The sequence below is a fragment of the Ailuropoda melanoleuca genome, chromosome 15, assembly GCF_002007445.2.
Source record: "Ailuropoda melanoleuca isolate Jingjing chromosome 15, ASM200744v2, whole genome shotgun sequence".
NCBI classification, from domain to species: Eukaryota; Metazoa; Chordata; class Mammalia; order Carnivora; family Ursidae; genus Ailuropoda; species Ailuropoda melanoleuca.
In genome coordinates, this window is record NC_048232.1 from 78,759,242 (window position 1) to 78,777,018 (window position 17,777).

At 46.4% G+C, this 17,777-nt stretch overlaps 1 long non-coding RNA gene across 1 annotated transcript in view; it reads right to left on the reverse strand.

Annotated features, from left to right (window-relative positions):
• Positions 1-15,319: 15,319 nt before the first annotated feature.
• LOC117796297 overlaps positions 15,320-17,777 on the reverse strand; it is a 14,473-nt gene continuing 12,015 nt past the window's right edge. The window contains exons 2-3 of the long non-coding RNA XR_004620694.1: positions 16,131-16,288; positions 15,320-15,377 (exon numbers count right to left, since the gene is read on the reverse strand). This is a non-coding gene — a long non-coding RNA (uncharacterized LOC117796297). The remainder of the gene's footprint in view (positions 15,378-16,130; positions 16,289-17,777) is intronic.

Sequence of the window (17,777 nt, forward strand, 5' to 3'; positions counted from 1 at the left end):
CAATGAATACACATTCAACACGTGCTAACCACTGTCATCACTGCTGTTGTTCTAATTTTTATTCTTTTCCCAGAGTTTTCCTGGGAAAAGACACACAGGCTTGGGAGCCAGGAGACCTGTGTTTGATCCCTGGGCCCACCACTTTCTTACTGTGTGACCATGGGCCCAGGGTTTAACCTCTCTAGGACTCAATTTCTTTGTCTGTTAAATGGGGATAATAGTGTGCTACTTTATAGGGTTAATATATTTATTAAATTATAAGATCCATGTAAAGTGTTTAGCATGATGCCTGCAAAGAGTGTTTCAATAAAGAGTGGTTTTGGTCGTATCGGTACCATCAGCCTCGTCATCAGAGAAAGGTAATCATGTATATCAAGCAGGCATGGATTTAGCTGCACAGTAACAGAACCTCATAACAATGGGATTTATCTGGCTCCTGAATCAAGGAGCCCAGAGGACTCAGGAATGGCTCGAGGACCCAAGCTCCTTCTCTCTTTCCTCTTCACCAGCATTAATGTGTTGGTTTCCCTCCTTGTATGTGTCCCTCCTGGCCGCCAAAGACCACTGTACTCTAACAACATACGCATGTTCCAAACAGAAAGTGAGAAAAAGAGGCCTGCCAGTCAAGTGTATTCCCACCTAGGAAAACTAAAGCTTTCCTGGATGCCTCATCCCACAGACCTCCGTGAAGGCTGGGTGCCAGAACGGTGCCATATGGCTTCCCCTACCTGTCAGGTGGCTGGCAGAAAGGGGCTGTGAACAGGGGCTGGCTCAGCACCAACACTGACGATCCTAACGGGCTAAATTGTGCTCCCCAAAGACATATTCAAATCCTAACCTGGTACCTGTGAATGGGACCTGCTTTGAAAATAGGGGCTTTGCAGATGTGGTTAGTCAAGATGAGGTCACACTGGAGTAGGGTGGGCCCTTCATCCAATACAACCAGTGTCCATATAAGAGGAGAAACATGAAAGGAAAAGATGGGCATGTGACAGTGGAGGCAGAGGTCCAGGTGATGCTGCCACAAGCCAAGGAGTGCTGAGAGCCCCCAGAAGCTGGAAGAAGTAAGGAAGGATCCTCCCCTAGAGACATCCAAGGAGCATGGCCCTACTAATGCTTTGATTGCTGACTTCTAACCTCCAGAACTATAAGAGAACAAATTGCGGCTGTATTAAGTTTGCAGTACTTGTTATGTCAGTCCCGGGAAACCAACTCGGGGACACTGCTACGCCAAGTATATAAATGGATCACATCGTGTCAAGTGCTAAAATTGAGGGTTAAGCAGACTTCATTGAATCATTCATTCCTTCATTCCTTCACAAAACACCAGCCTGACCTGAGCAGTTCCCCAAGCTAATGTTACAGCCCCCTGAGGGCTGAGGGTGAGTCAGAGGGACTACGTCAGAGTCTGAACCCCTCATCTTCTCAATAACTCCTATTCTTGGGGCTTGCTCAAGAGCAGGGTCACCTGACCACATGTCACTACTCAAGCTGTCATGGAGAGAGGACTCAGCCCCAACTGCCCTCTGTGCATGCCCCCAGCTGCAGCACTGGGCAAGTGGTTGGTGATGGGTAAGTGTGACCTGCAGCTGAAAGGATCCAAGACCCCGCAGCTGCAGGAAGCCCCCTGCGGAGCTGCTGAAACAAGTTTGGAAAACACATGCTAAGAGCTGAGGCAGGGGAGTCAACCTATGCCATGAGTTGGGACCAGAGATGTATTTTTATGTAAGTAGGTGGACTTGAACCGTGGGTTATTATGGTCTATCAGAATGCAGAATGCCTGCCCTGCTCTGCAAACTCTTTAATGACGAGTAGGGCTTCTCTCCTAAGGTGGATCCCTTCTACTACTTTTTTTAAGTTTATTGAGCAAGTATTATGCACCATGACCCATGCATGATTATATTTCTGCTTCATCACACAGGAGAAGATAGGAAAGATGCGATTTTAACCCTCACTTTACAGACAGAGAAATCAAAGAATTTGCCCAAGGCTAGTCAGCAAAAGGCAAAGCTTGAACTCTAATCCAGATCAATCTGCTTCTGATTCATGAGCTCTCTTGACCACTAAAACAATTCCGCCAGCTCAGAAGTTGTGCTTAATGATCTCAGGAAACCAGTTTCTTTATTCGCCTCTAGTGGAATTCAAATAAGATAGTTCTGCCATATTTCACAAAATAATATATTAATCTTCTCACACTTTAGTTTATTTCCCATAATCTTTCCTTAAAATATCACACATCTTTTGGTCTCTGTGGGCAAAAGACAAACAAATGGACAAATAGAAACATGCACTGAAAAGGAAAAAAATGACCATGACATCTTTAAGATTCTTTATATGCTATTTTTTAGATTTAAAGACCAACATACCTACAGGATTTAATCTATTTTATCAGCAATGTCTTTCCCAGTTTGTCAAAGAAAATGCACCTGTGTGTCACAGTATTCCATGCACAAGTAAATGTTTCCAAGTACTCCCACCCCTGAATTAATTAGAGAGTTCAGAGAATTCTGGGTTCAAATCACAGTTCCCTTGCGTCAGGTGAAAAACCAATCTGGATTTAAGATAGGAGAGACTTTATTCAAAAGACTATTGCAAAAGAGAGAACGTTTTGACCTCAAGATCTTTACACATCTCAAAACCCAACAGAAAACATCTTTTCTTTTATAAGGAGGGGTCACAGGGCTAGCAAGGACTTCGGGGAAGGCTGGTGAGCAGTGAGGCTGAGCAGACACCACTGACCTGGGCAAGTTAGTAGGATTTCTCTTTGTGGTTGGCACCTCAGAACAAGCTGTTTTGCACTTTGGTGCTTGCTTCAATTTGGGCATGGCCAAAGTTGAGGAGCCTCTAGGAAGGAGGCAAGCTTGACTAAAGTTTGATCAAGTCAAGTCCATGGTAATTGTGAACACTTGGTCACCCACTTCTGAGCTATATGGCCTTGGGTATGTCCCTTTTCTGCTCTGAGATTTGGTTTCTTTTTTTCTTTTCTTTTTTTCAAAATGTGGACAATATCCAATCCCTACCTCACAGCATAGTGAAGATTAGATGAAGCCGTTCAGAGGGAACCTTGGATTTCTACTTCCCTGGGGCCTAGAAGGGTGCCCGATGACATAGTAAGTCCCTGTCTGCATTAGCTGCCATCCTTACATACCGTCACTGAGAGGACTGGGAGAGGCCACATGCACTGATGTTTGGAAGTGCTTCTGACACTGTAACGTGAGAGCAAGGCTGTTCCCACATTCTCTGTGCTTGAGAACCCTTCACTTCCCTGCAATGACAACAGCTCAGATGCAGGCTTGGTAAATTTGTTCTCAGCTCAGAGAAAATGGATTAGAAAGTTCAATAAAAAAGGAAATTCTCCTTCCTGTTATTTTTTTTTTTCATGCATCTGGTAAGGAAAACAAATACGTTTTATCAGCCAGGACATTCTTCAGACCCATTTTAGACTGTGATGCCAGAACTAAGCAAAATGCTCAAAACCTGGAAACCTCCCAGACTGTCTTCAGTTCTTAGGAATAAGAGCTAGGAGTTGGGAATGGAGGAAGGGAAAGGAACGAGGTGGTTTGAAGGAAGGGGAGCATGGCTCACCAGTCTCTGCTGTCTTGAGCAGCATGGGGTCTGGCAGATGGTAGGCCACAGGGAATCATTTGTGCAAGAGAGCTGGGAGCACCCATATGTCAGGCATTTCACATGAACCATCTTGTAGACTCTAATTCAAAACCCCACACTGAGCGCCCAAGTTCTTCACGACCCAGCACTGCCCCCTCTCATCACATTTCCCACCCCACCCCCACTGCCCCAACCCCTGTCCCCTGTGTCCACATCAGCCTCCTGGCAAGGCTGCTCCTCCCTGGGGAAGGCGGGCTCCTCCCTCAGGCTACTGCACTGGCTGCTCCCTTGACCTGAAATCCACTCTCCTCCTCACTTGACTCAAGTGTCTGCTCCAATATTACTCCCCCCAAAAGGGTTCACAAACCCTCATGTAAAACAGCAGACCATTTTGCCATGATTCTTTTTTGTTCACAGGACTTACTATACTTGAGATGATCTTTCTAAGTTTGGTCTTCCAAGTTCTTGTCAAGCCCTCCTGAATGTTAGCTCCATGATGTCAGTGACTTGGTCTTATTCACCACCATCCAGAACAGCACCGGGCACATAACAGGTGCTTGATAAATATCGCTGCACTATCTCATTTAATCCAGCCCAGGAAGTAGGTCTGTGGTCCCCATTTGCCAGATGAGGGAATGAAGATTCAGAGAAATGAAGCCACTGGTCCAGGGTTGCACAGCTAGGAAGAGGCAGCCCTGGCTTTGAGTCTACATCCATCAGCTTTCTCTGCCACTTGCTGCTACCTTAGAAATAATACTATTAAAAGTGACTCTGAGTTCCCCACAGTCCCTAGAGGATAAGAGCTCAGCCTGGGAAACAAACTGAGGGGAGGGGGGTGGGGGAATGGGATAGGCTGGTGATGGGTATTAAGGAGGGCATGTATTGCATGGTGCACTGGGTGTTATATGCAAGTAATGAATCATGGAACTTTACATCAAAAACTAGGGATGTACTGTATGGTGACGACCATAATATAATAAAAAAATATTATTAAAAAAAAAAAGAAGAGCTCAGCCTAAACCTTGCAATGTGCATGGGCCATGAGCTCCAGCTCATCAAAGTGCCAGCCACTTACATAACCCCAACCACGTCTCCAGAGCTTGATATCAAAAGACCTATTTGCTAAGTTCAAATGCACTGAGACTGTCTGCACTGCTTTCAAATTATTTATTTTAAGCAGTTGACAATGGGCAGTTGATAATGGGAACAATTATAAAGAAGATACGCTCTTTTTTATTATTATTATTATGTTATGTTGGTCACCATACAGTACATCCTTAGTTTTTGATGTAGTGTTCCATGATTCATTGTTTGCGTATAACACCCAGTGCTCCCATGCAATACGTGCCCTCCTTAATACCCATCACCGGCCTATCCCAATCCCTCACCTCCTCCCCTCTGAAGCCTTCAGTTTGTTTCCCAGAGTCCATAGTTTCTTGTGGTTCATTCCCCCTTCTGTTTACCCCCCCTTCATTCTTCCCTTCCTTCTCCTACCGATCTCCCTGCTATTCCTTATGTTCCATAAATGAGTGAAACCATATGATAATTGTCTTTCTCTGCTTGACTTACTTCACTTAGCATAATCTCCTGCAGTCCTGTCCATGTTGCTGCAAATGTTGGGTAATCATTCTTTCTGATGGCTGAGTAATATTCCATTGTATATATGGACCACATCTTCTTAATCCAGTCATCTGTTGAAGGGCATCTCAGCTCCTTCCACAATTTAGCTATTGTGGACAATGCTGCTATGAACATTGGGGTGCACATGGCCCTTCTCTTCACTCTGTCTGTATCCTTGGGGTAAATACCCAGTAGTGCAATTGCTGGATCATAGGGTAGCTCTATTTTTAACTTTTTAAGGGACTTCCATACTGCTTCCAAAGTGGGTGTATCAACTTGCATTCCCACCAACAGTGTAAGAGGAATCTCCTTTCTCCACATCCTCTCCAACATTTGTTGTTTCCTGCCTTGTCAATTTTTGCCATTCTAACGGGTGTAAGGTGGTATCTCAATGTGGTTTTGATTTGAATTTCCTAATGGCTAATGATTTTGAACATTTTTTCATGTGTCTGTTAGCCATTTGTTTGTCTTCATTGGAAAAGTGTCTGTTCATATTTTCTGCCCATTTTTTGATTTGATTATTTGTCTCACGTGTATTGAGTTTGAGAAGTTCTTTGTAGATCTTGGATACTAATCTTTTATCTGTAGTGTCATTTGCAAATATCTTCTCCCATTCTGTGGGCTGCCTCTTAGTTTTTTTGAAAGAGAAATTAGGGAATCGATTCCATTTATAATAGCACCAAAAATCATACAATATCTCAGAATTAACTTAACCAGAAACGTAAAGGAGCTATATTCTAGAAACTACAAATCACTCTTGAAAGACATTGAAGAAGACACAAAAAGATGGAAAAACATTCCATGCTCATGGATCGGAAGAATAAACATAGCTAAAATGTCTATGCTACCCAGAGCAATCTACACTTTCAAGGCCATCCCGATCACAATACAAATGACATTTTTCAAAGAGCTGGAACTAACAGCCCTTAAATTTCTGTGGAACCAGAAAAGGCCCCGAATTGCCAAGGAAATGTTGAAAAGGAAAAATAAAGCTGGGGGCATCACGTTGCCTGATTTCAAGCTATACTACAAAGCTGTGATCACCAAGACAGCATGGTACTGGCACAAAAACAGACACATAGACCAATGGAACAGAATAGAGGCCGAAGAAATGGACCCTCGGCTCTATGGGCAACTAATCTTTGACAAAGCAGGAAAAAACATCCAGTAGAAAAAAGACAGTCTCTTCAATAAATGGTGCTGGGAAAATTGGACAACTATATGGAAAAGAATGAAACTTGACCACTTTCTCACACCATACACAAAGATAAACTCCAAATGGATGAAAGACGTCGATGTGAGAGAGGAATCTATCAAAATCATAGAGTTGACATCGGAAGCAGCAACTTTTTTCATGACATCTCCAAAGGCAAGAGAAACAAACAAACAAAAAAAATGAACTTGTGGGACTTCATCAAGATAAAAAGCTTCTGCACAGCCAAGGAAACAGTCAAAAAAACTAAGAAGATACGCTCTTTAATAACATCTTAAAGTGGCAGATAGCAGGAGCAATGATCCACGTGTTATTTGGTCTTTGCTAACCATCAGCTCAAATAGCCAAAATACTCCTTAGTGGGCAGTCTCCATTAAAAATCCAGATGTAGGAGAGAGGAAGAGGCTTTGGTTGTGCCAGGCCATGGCTAGAGCCCCCAAGCCCCAAGGAAGCTGCATAAGACCTGGCAAAGAACTCAGGTTTTGCAGCCAAATGAACCTTGTAGTCTCTCCTCCCACTTGCCACCTGCAAACTTAATGGGAAGAAGGGTGTGCTTAACCTCCCTGAGTCTCATTTTCAGCATCTGCAAAATGGGGGCCGGGAGACACAACAGTGGTACCGAAATCCACAGATTACTGTGGAGAATAAACAGTAGTATGCATACAAAGTGCTTGTCACATTCCTCAGCACATAGCAAGCGTTTAATAAATGGTGGTTGACACATTTCTCAGTGCAGCTGTTTCCCTGAAACAAGTTGCCCAGAGCCCAGCAGTGGAGCTTTGATTAACATTTTATTAAAGAGGATGTATGATTACCTCCAGGACAGAATATACATGGTCATTCTCTGAAAAACCATTCACTGATCACCTGCCTTGTGCCAAGTCCTGTGCTCCACTCTAAAAAAGACAGAGATGCATAAGACGTGAACCTCCAAGAATAAGTCCCTGTGAATACGTCCGTGTAGGTAATATTGCATTTTTGTCTTTTAAATTAAGTTTGTTTCCTCATGCTTAATTAACATCATTTCTCCTATGTGCTTAGCCATTGGTTCATTGGAGTGTTAAGACTGTGGACAACTATTGGGATAAAAATATTTTGGGGGGTTGAACTTCAGCACATTCTTAACTATCTTACTCATTCGACAGAAAATTATTGGGCATTCTCTATGTTCCAGACTCTGTTTTAGGTGCCAGAGATATAAGAGTGAACAAAGCATAATCCCGCCCCTGTGGAGCTCCATCTAGCTGGGAGGTGTGGTGGTTTTAAGACACATCTGAAAATTCTTTGATCCTTTTCCCATCAAGAGTTGGGGTCTACATCCTTCCCCTTGAACCTGGTCCAACTTTAACGACTGGTTGGTCAATAAAGAGGAAGCGAGGGATACAGTGTGACTTCCCACTAGGTCATAAAGGCCAATGCAGCTTCTCCCTGCTTCCCTGGAACACTTTTGCAGAGCCACAATGCAAGAAATCTGACTATCTGGAGGCAGCCATGCTGTGAGGAAACCCAAACTAGCTCCCATGGAGAGGTCCTGAGTCTATGAGAAAAGATAGACATGCCAGACCAGGTCCCAGCTGCCCCAGCCACCATCTTACGGCAATCCCACAAAAGACCACAAGCAAGAACAACCCGGCTGAGCCTTTCCTAAGTCCCTGACCCACACAGACTATGACAGGTAATAAAATGATTGATGCTGTTTTAAGACGCTAAGTTTTGAAGCAGTTTATGATGCATCAATAGATAACCAGAATAGAGAGAAAACAGTAAGCAAATAAATAAACGTATTTACTAAGTAGTGATAAACACTACTAAGAAAAGGAAAGCAAGGCAAAAGAATAAATTGACAGGGTTGTCATCAGGGAAGGACTTCTTAGGTGGTGACAGTTGCACAGAGACCTAAGGGAAGGAGCCTCATGACTATTTACAAGGAATAGCATTCCCAGAGAAGAGAACAGCAAGTACAAAGGCCCTGAGGCAGGAGTGTGCATAACATGTTCTAGATGAAACAGGAAGGCAAGTATAGGTGGGACACATCAGAGAAGGAAGGAGTAGAGGAAAGTGAGAAGAGAGAGGTGGCAGGCACCTGATCACATAGCATCATTGCGATAAAAGTTAGTGCACACAAAACACTTGCTTACAACCAATCAGGCATTAGTCGAAGCTCTTCACATAAACTATCTCATTTAATACCACCACATCCCTCAGGATAGGGAATAATTAACCCTATTTAACACATGAGGAGACGGAGGCACAGTAAGGTAACTTGCCCCAGATCACAGGGTTGATGAGTGGCAAAGCCCAGATTTGAATCCAGGGGGTCTGTCTCTAGAACCCATGATCTAACTACTATGCTTTAATGGCATGATAAGGATTTTGAATCTTATTCTAGGTTTGTTGGTAAGCCACTGAGAGTCTGAATGTGAATGTGACATGTCCTGACTGACATGTAGGCACGATTTCATGGGCTACTCTGTGGAGAGTACTCTGGAGGGAGGCAAGGAGGGGACCCCAAATGCCTGCCAGGAGACTGCTTTAGTCCAGAGAAGGGATGGTGGTGGCAGCAGTTGTACAGGAAACAAGGAGTGTGCAAGCTGGGGATGCAGCTTGAAGCTGACAGGACCTGCTGATGGACAGAAGAAAAAGAAGAATCAAAGACAATGCTCTATGTGTTTTAACATGAACAACTGGAGAAGCAGCAATGCCATTTAATGAGAAGCGGCAGATTCTAGAATCAGTACCTCCAGGACTGTGTTTAAATCTTAATCATTTCTGCATTGACTCACCCGTCCCCAGCACAATGCCTAACACAGGAGAAGCACCAATCAATACTGCTTGGACAACTGGTCTACCAAGATCTGGGTTGACCTTGCTGGAGTGTATTCTATGCAAAGATTAAAAGACACAATTTCTCTCTAAAATTATCAGACAACTTCAAAAATCTTTGTCACTTGTAACTTAGCATGAATGATTTTTATAACATCCTTTCCTGGAACTACCTTTTAAGAGCTAGGGAAGAAGGAGTGTTGGTAAAGGGCCTGGGTACTTGAATAAGAGATGGGACCATGACCTCTGGAAGTTCTCCAGACAAGCTCAAAAGCCTCCTGACCTCTTGTAGACCACAAGGGATGTGCACAGCACTGAAAGTAAAGTGATTGCCATTGATTGAGTGGCTACCCTGTTTGGGGCCCCATACCAAAGTACTCATCATAAATCATCTCATTTAATGCCAACAAGATTGTGTGAGCGGACCACTATTAACTCCTTACAAGTGACACAACTATGCTTATAGACAACAAATTATTTGCTGGAGATCTCACCACTTGTAAATGACAGAGGTAGAATTTAACCACAGGTCTATTCAAAAGTAGGTGTGTTTCCACTGTGCCACCCTATGAAGCAGACTGTCAAGGCACAAAGTACCACAAGGGGTCACTAACACAGCACCCTCTACCTGGCTCCACCCTCAGGCCAGCGACTTTCCTTCTATGTGACTCAGTTTCCCCATCTTTAAAATGAGGATATTGGTAATAATACCCAACCTCATCATGTTTTCTGAGGTTATAAAAACTGAAGTGTTGGCAGCTGCTCTTGTTACAGCACCAACCGTCATGGCAGGGCCCTCAGAGGAGTGGGAAGGCAGAGTGCCAGGGATGGAATTGTGTCCCTCCTTCAAATTTATATGTTGAAGCCTTAACCCCCAATGTGACTGTATTTGGCAATGGGCTTTTAGAAGGTAGTTAAAGTTAAATAAGGTCATACAGGTGGGGCCCTCATCCAACAGGATTAGTGCCCTCATAAGAAGAAAGAGCAGAGAGCCCCCACCCCCACTCTCTCTCCACCCGCACCCTGCCACATGCTCAGAGGAAAAGCCATCTGAGTCCAAAGCAGCTGTCTGCAAGCCAGGAAGACAGTCCTCAGAAAATCAGCCAGCACTCTGGTCTTGGACTTCCCAGGCTCCAAGAACCATGAGAAAATGGGTTTCTGTTGTCTGTGCCGCCCAGTCTGCAGTCTTCCGTTACGGCAGCCAGAGCAGGCTAGGACCCAGTTGCCTGCAGTTCTTTCTCTCTCACTGCCCAGACTTTCCTGACAGGGCTTCCTGCCTCCCGTTCTCCCAGGGCCCCCTCCTCTGAACACACGCGTTCGCTCTAGTCCCAGCAAAAGCAAAGCAAACAGCTCTGGAATTCAAAACAGCCCGCGGACTGCAGCCTCTTACTTCAATGATTCTAATTTATCTCCAGCGTTATCAATAATAAATCAAACTAAGTGGAATTAAAACAACTTTCCCTGTGGCTGTGTCATGTTCTGTTGGAAAAGACGACCCCTTTCTAAAGGCTGTACTGATCCCCAGACACCTCAGCCCCCCATCAGGGAGAAGGCTCCTCGGATGGTGCCCGGTGGCTTTCCTCCGTGGAAGAAGAGGCTTCCCATTTGTTCCCAGCATCTGCTGCACACACACCATTCTCAGCACACATGCACATCACCTCCTTTAAGCCTATGGAGTTGGCATGAGTAGGACCCCATTTTACTGGTGGGGAAACAGAGACACAGAGGCATTCCTTAACCTGCTCAGAGTCACAGACCTGGGACACAAACCCCAAACCGCCCAGCCTCACTCCCACACCGCTCCCATGAAGAAATCACTCCCGTTTGCATATGGCTGCCTGGTGTTCTGGCAAAAGCTCAGGCTTTGGAGTGAGGAGTCTGGATCTGGGTCCCTCCTCTGCCTTCCACGAGTAGGCATTCAGGGATTACAGAACCTTGCTGAGATTCCCTTCCCATCTTTAGAGGGGCAGCTTGTACTGCCTACAGGGCCACCATCTACAGGACTCGAGAGAACCATGCACAAAGAACGTGTGAACAGCACCCCCTGGAGGTGCACCTTGGGATGAGTCCATCCCTCCCAGAGTTGTAGGGAGATTGTGAATTACTAGCCGCAGAACACATAGCAAAACGTCTGTCCTTTCACCAATAATCACAATTATTATTATTTATCTATTAGGGTGTTTCTCTGGGTTCTCACCGATCCTTTTGAGCTGAACTTGAGATGGAATAAGAATGGCATTGACTTTACTGCCTCCTGCTCAGCCAGTTGAGTAATTGTAAATGATGGTCAATAGAGTGAAATGTTCTTGAAACCACGAAACTGAAAGGCACATCATGCAGCCTGAAGGCCTCATTTGGAAAATGAGGAAGATACGGGTAAAGAGGCTGCAGAGTCATTGGAGGTCACGCCAGCACCCTTCAGCAGAATCAGGGTGAGAAGCCGGGTCTCTCGGAGCCCCGATGCTCCCTCGCCGCCCCCCTTCCTGACTTCCCTCCTAGCAGAATAGTGGCCCGTGCACTGCACTCTGAGCTGAAACAGTGCTTTTGGAGAAGTTACTGCTCTTTGGTCCCTGTTGAGGGTTGAAACGTGCCCCCCTCACATACATATTGGCGGTCTTCACCTCCAATACCTGTGAATGTGATCCTATTTGAAAACAGGGTCTTTGCGGATGTCATCAAGTTAACATGCGGTCCTACTGGACTAGGGTGGGTCCTAATCCAATATACCTAGTTTCCTTGCAAGAAGAGGAGAAGACACACAGACACGGAAGGAGAAAACAGGCAGGGGACCGCAGAGGCAGACACCGGATGGGATGCGTCTACAAACCAGCGGATGACAAGGACTGCCAGCAACACCAGAAGCTAAGAGAAAGGCACGGGACAGACTGTCTCCTAGAACCTTTAGAGAGAGCATGGCCCTGCTGCCCCCTTGATCGCTGACTTTCAGCTTCCAGAACAGCAAGGGAATAATCTTCTGTTGTTGGAAGGCACCCAGTTCACAGGGCTTTGTTACAGCAGCACTGGCAAATGAATACTGTGGCCAAAGCAGACGTGGGAGGTAAGCCCCCACCCCCAGCTCTGCCAGCAGAGCTGGAGCTCAGAGGCATGAGTGGTGAAACCACCTCTCCTCCCTCATCTATCCCCACCACGCTCTCCAGGCATCCTGGCCCCCTCTCCTCGGACACACCTGGGCCTCGGCACTAGCTCTGCTTTCTGGGGACACTGCTCCCCAGAACTTCACACTGCTGCCTCCTCCCCTCCCTTAGGTCTCCATCCACACCCTCCTGGGACACCTCCGGGCACCACACAGCCCGAGTCCCACTCTGCATTCGCTCTTCTTCCTTCCGCGTCACACCTGTCGGAGCCTGGAATGACCTTATTGTGTCATACCTGTCGGCACCTGGAATGACCTTACTTATTAGGTCACACCTGTCGNACCTGTCGGCACCTGGAATGACCTTACTTATTAGGTCACACCTGTCGGCACCTGGAAGTACCTTACTTATTGCATCACACCTGTCGGCCCCTGGAATTACCTTACTTATTGCGTCACACCTGTCAGCACCTGGAATGATCTTACTTATTGCGTCACACCTGTCGGCACCTGGAATGACTTACTTCTTGCATCACACTTGTCAGCACCTGGAATGACCTTGCTTATTGCTTGTTCACATGCTCAGTGTCCCTCTCCCCATGGGAACGTTTCCTTCTTGAGGAAGTGGAATTCCATTTGCCCCATTCATTGCCGTCTCCTCAGATGGGAGCACATCATCAAAGCTCAATAAATCTCTGCCAACAGATTGGAAAGAGCAGAGCTTTGAGATCAGACCTGCGTTCATAATTCAGCTCTGCCTTTGTCGGTTTGGTGACCTTACTCATGTTGGGAAACCTTGGTGCTCGGTTTCCTCATCTGTCCAATGGGCCAAGAATAGCCCATATCTGATGAGCTCTTCACTCATCAGGTGATGAGTGCCAGGTGTTGTTCTCCTCACTTTAAAGGCACTAACTCATTCAAACCTCACAAAACTCTATGCTGGAGGGATGGTTATTATGCCCATTTCACTGCAGGGGAAACAGAGAGAGAAGTAACTTGCCGAGCATTCACATGTGGGCTGGGATTTCGCTTGTTGTTTGGCCAAAGTACCTACATTTGAACATCATGCTTTGCTCTACCAAGAATGCCCCCCAAGATTTTTCTCTCGGTGGGTGCTGGGGAGGACTGGAAACCATACATGTCCAGCACTGAGAGTGGTCCCTAGCGTATAATTAGTGCTTGACAAGTAGAAGCTTTGTTGATTTTGTTGCAACCCTTCCTCTAACACCCAAATCCCATGGTTTCCTACCTCCTTCAGCAGTTCGGCAATGATCTGCCCTTTATTACATCCTACTCGCCAGCCATAGAACTTAGCAGGTAACTTCTCAGGTGCCCAGTTTGGCCCAGGCGGCCGGGGGGGGCTTATTCTATGCTGGGCTCCACAGCGCTCAGTTCCATTCAACGAACTCCCACGGGGCACCAGCCACACCTCCGGCACCACGGCAACCAGGACCCAGAGCACAGAGCTTCAACCCCTTCTGATCTTCCGGGCTTATCTTTTCAACCCAGGTCAGCATGGGAGGAGGGAGAACCCAATCCTGAAAACACTGGCCATAGCACACTCTCCCTGGGAACAACTCACTTCAGGGCTAGAGGGACAAGCTCTGGTCTGGGAGCCAGAACACGTGGACTCAAATCCCCAGGAGAAAGGACAGGATCATAGGAAACCAAGGGCTTTCGGGTCAGACAGACATGGGTTAAAATCCAAATCTGCTTACTGACCATATTGTTTTTGTAAGTCCCTCGACCTCCGTGAGCCTGTTTCTTCATAGTAAAATGGGAGCCGTCATAATGCCCGCTTTTCAGGGCTCCTAAAGGGTTACAGGTAACACATACGTATAAGTACTCAGTAAACGGCGCTGTTATTACTCCTTTTATTACTGGTGATGTAATCTCGAGTAAGTCACTTAATCTCCTGGAGCTCTGGTTTCTCATCTATAAAACAAGGATAATAATTCTTAATTTTTAAAGAAAAGTTTGGAGGAATCTAAATGAAATATGTACGTTAAAAGCCACAGATATCAGAGGGTGGGTGGTCGCACCACGTTGTGAATGAACTTAATGCCACCTAATTATACACTTGAAAATGGTTAAAATGGGGGCGCCTGGGAGGACAGTCATTAAGCGTCTGCCTTCGGCTCAGGGGGTCATCCCAGCGTTCTGGGATCGAGCCCCACATCAGGCTCCTCCGCTGGGAGCCTGCTTCTTCCTCTCCCACTCCCCCTGCCTGTGTTCCCTCTCTCACTGGCTGTCTCTCTCTGTCAAATAAATAAATAAAATCTTTTTAAAAAATGGTTAAAATGGTAAATTTGATGCTGTGTCTACTTTGCCATAATAAAAAGATTAGAAATTAAACAATGACAACAAACATTTCCATACCAGTTGGGATTCCTGGTTATAAACAACAGAGCCCACTCTGGCGAGTTTAGCAGGAGAGGAACTTATTAAAGGTTAGGACACCCATTTCCAGGTGGACCAGAAAGTCACTCTCAGAGGCTGCGTAGCCCAGAACAACGGCCACATCATGGTACAGATCTGTGCTGGCAAAGACACCACAATGTCACACGCCAGCACAGATCACAGTGCGGGGCTCGATCTCACGACCCTGAGATCATGACCTGAGCCAAAAGCAAGACTCAGATGCTTAACAGACTGAGCCACCCAGGTGCCCCCAGAGTATTTTTTTTAAATATTGAAAATAACACATCTTAAATCTAGCATGTAATAGCTCTTTCCTTCACAAACCCAACAAATTCAGTAAAGCAACTAGACAAAAAAGCTTTTTGACAACGGACCACCCTAAACGGCCAAAATGCTGGAGATCCCTGCCATGGGCTGTTGTCCCCTCACGAACACTCCAGGTATTCTCCTCACAAAGACAGAGGCAATCCTGCAGCCACCTTTAGACTTCCAACTGAAGGATGTCACGGCAGACCTGTGGGGATGGGCAAGGTAGCCCCACATGGTGGAGGGTGAGCAGGTGGGAGCCTCTTCGGTCGGCTGACACACGCCCTACACCACCTGGAAGCAGACAGAATTCCAGATCATGCCTCAGCAAAGTGACAAATCACTATCATAACCTTAATTAAGTGCCAGAGCTCACACACTCCAGTCTTGGGGTGCCTCGTATGGAGTCCTACTGTCAAACGTATTTCCAGTCTGCATCTGAATCTCTCAAAGAACGTTACAGAAGACTCAAATCCTAATACAGAGCCATGCTCTTTAACATTCCTCCCCATCCCTCCCAGTCTCCAAGCCTCCATGCTCAGCAGTAGCCCAAAGCCTCCCCTTCCATTCCATGCTCTGCCCTCAGGTCTCCCCAAATCACCAGTGGGGGTTCTCCTTCTCCTACTTATTTTCCTGTTCTTCTCCCATGTCTCTCTCAAAGCTTTCCAAACCAGATCTCTCAGCCCAGCTTCCCTGTTTTCTCCAGGTGAGAAATTAGATCAGTCTGCAGAGTGTGTGTGTGTGTGTGTGTGTGTGTGTGTGTGTGTGTGTGGCTGGTGCAGAGTTGCACACTAACCCACCAGACAATGCTAGATGTTTCCTTCATGCAGAGAACGAGGACATGGCTATGCATCCATTAACAGTTTTGTCCCCGTCATATACATTTTCATGATGAGAAGTAAACCTGAGAGGGAAGTTTGTCGATGACAAGAGTCTGGCAACCACCTCGAGCTGGGGTTTCCATGTCGGAATTCTCCATGGTAGATGGAGAAAATGGCCACAGTGCTTTCCAGCTTCTCCCACGAAGAAGGGGAGTTGGCTTCTCACCTCTTGATCTGGAACAGCCCCGGTGGTTGAGTTTGGCCAACAGAATATGGCGGAAGTGTTGTGTGAGTCCTGGGCCTCAGTCCCAGTTGGTGATGCAGCTTTTGCTTTTGTGGCTTCGGCAATCTTGAGAAGCATGTGAGCAAGTCCAGGGAAGCCTGCTGGGGGAGAAGAGATAGTGGTCCGGTCACCCCCTCCCCGCCCAGCCAACAGCTGCCCAACTCCAGGAACAGAGCCACCGAGCTGCCCCACAGCTGGCCACGGCACGTGAGTGAAACCAGAAGAAATTAAACAGTCACTGGAGCCCAGCCTCACATGCCAGTCCACGGAACCATGAGCCAACACATGGCTGCTGTTTTCAAGTCACTCAGTTTTGGGGTAACCTGGTACACAGCAAAAACTGAATGACAATATACAGTACTTCAAACGTCATGGTTCGAGTTTCTACAGGAGGCATGTGAACCAGGGCCTGCCTGCCACGGAAAAGGCTCCCCTCCATCTGTGGGTATGGGCTACTCACAGCTCTCCCAGGGGTCCCCTCCTCGGGCCGGCCTGTCTGAGCCTCTGGAAGGGGCAGGAATGTTCTATTTGCTGCTTCTACAACCCTGGACAAGCCAGTACAACCCTGGGTCAGTTTAGTTTCCATCCCTCGCTCTTGCATTGCCCGTTATCACGCAAACATATCAAAAAGGAGAAATGGTTTATTTCTGCAAGTCAGCAAAGTGCTAGGGTTGGCGATGGGTAAGGTAATTCTGCAAGAAAGGCAGCTGCTGAGATTGCTGGCTTCCACGGACTACGGTCTGCAGGATGGTTTTCCGATAAGAGAGGCAGCCTGGGGACCCAGGGCAGGAGGCAGCCCCATCCACACTGACAAACATTAGGGCCTGAGAGTCAAGGGGATTTTATGGGATTCCCCCCAGTGGCATGATGGGGGCTGTAATGAAGGTCCCAGCTCCAAAGACTGCATCTTCCTCCTTCCACAAACTGCTGGGCAGACACCTGAAATTCTACTGTTTGGTCCCTTCATTGTATGTAATGAAAAACTCTCTGACTTTAAAAAATATACAGTCCAGGGGCGCCTGGGTGGCTCAGTCGTTAAGCGTCTGCCTTCGGCTCAGGTCATGATCCCAGGGTCCTGGGATCGAGCCCCGCATCGGGCTTCCTGCTCAGTGGGAAGCCTGCTTCTCCCTTTCCCACTCCCCCTGCTGGTGTTCCCTTTCTTGCTGTGTCTCTCTCTGTCAAATAAATAAATAAAAATAAAATCTTTTTAAAAAAATAAATAAATAAAAAATAAAAAGTATACAGTCTGTACAACAAAGCCAGTACAAACAAAGTTAAAAGGCAATAGATTGGGACATGTTTGCAAAGCACACGACCTACAAAAAATTAGTGTCTAGAATACGTAAAGAGCTCCTACAAGTCACTAACAAAAGGAAGAACAATTCGGAATAATGATGGATGAAGGCCATAAACAACAATTCCCAGACGTGTTCATTTGAATGGCCAATAAACACATGACAAGGAGCTCAGCCGCATCAGGTGCTGGGGAGAGGCAAACAACGAGAGATTATAAGATATCGGGAGGAGGTTAAGATGGCGGAGGAGTAGGGGACCCCTTTTTCAGCCAGTCCCCTGAGTTGAGCTGGATAG